General features: G+C 49.3%; 1 protein-coding gene and 1 long non-coding RNA gene across 3 annotated transcripts in view; one reads left to right on the top strand and one right to left on the bottom strand.

The window, feature by feature from the left end:
• KIAA0040 (KIAA0040 ortholog) overlaps nt 1-734 on the bottom strand; it is a 34,296-nt gene extending 33,562 nt beyond the window's left edge. For both annotated transcript variants that reach the window (XM_069065519.1, XM_069065520.1), the window contains exons 1-2: nt 537-734; nt 261-406 (exon numbers count right to left, since the gene is read on the bottom strand). The gene's annotated coding sequence lies outside the window, so the exon portion shown is untranslated. The remainder of the gene's footprint in view (nt 1-260; nt 407-536) is intronic.
• LOC138144198 (uncharacterized) overlaps nt 533-740 on the top strand; it is a 50,127-nt gene continuing 49,919 nt past the window's right edge. Inside the window, exon 1 of the long non-coding RNA XR_011163885.1 lies at nt 533-580. This is a non-coding gene — a long non-coding RNA (uncharacterized lncRNA). The remainder of the gene's footprint in view (nt 581-740) is intronic.

Here is a 740-nt window from a genome sequence, read left to right as displayed (position 1 = left end):
TGTGTGTGTGTGTGTGTGTGTGTGTGTGTGTGTGTGTGTGTGTGTGTTGGCTCGGGGAGTGGGGTGGGTAGGGTGGGTGGGTGAGTAAGGAGAGGCAGGGAAATTTCAAAGTCATTATAACACACTTGTTGGAGGGCTCACCTTCATTCCTCAAAGGTATAAAATAGGTTGGAGATCCTTCTCATCTCAGTGACCCCATACAGTTTGGAAAGTTCACGAAAAACAGAGTAAGGTAACATCAGCAGCCCTCCAAAACTCACCTCCAAGTCCGAGAGACGTCTCTCTTAGGGTCCAGCTGCGTCACCACCGCTCAAAGTTTGGGAAGGAAGTTCGGGGTTTCTTTTCTTTTCCTTCTTTCTTTTTTTTTCTCTCTTTACCCTCTCCCAAGTCGAGATGTTTTAAGCATCTAAAGGAAATGGTGAGAAACTGTTCTTTCTGTCAGATAACTCCTAGTTCTTCCTCCCTCTGCCTCCTCCCCTCCCTTTTGCCCCCGCCCCCTCCCCTACACTCCTCCCTCTTCTCTTTTCCTTGTGTACCTGGGCAGTTCATTTCGGAGTCTGGGCTGCCTTGTTTGCACTCGGTAAGAAAAGCTCCCTCTGTTTTCCCTCCCCTCAAGCTGGCTCACGCCCTGCATTTTTGAGGTTTCACTCTAACTCAGCCCTGCCACTGATGTCAGAGACACGACTTCCTGAATGTGTCTCTCTCTCTCTCTCTCTCTCTCTCTCTCTCTCTCTCTCTCT

Source organism: Petaurus breviceps, unplaced genomic scaffold (assembly GCF_028583685.1).
Source record: "Petaurus breviceps papuanus isolate PSGF00001 unplaced genomic scaffold, PetGlider_PUasm1.0 90692, whole genome shotgun sequence".
Taxonomy (NCBI): Eukaryota; Metazoa; Chordata; class Mammalia; order Diprotodontia; family Petauridae; genus Petaurus; species Petaurus breviceps.
This window is presented reverse-complemented; position numbering and strand designations above follow the sequence as displayed.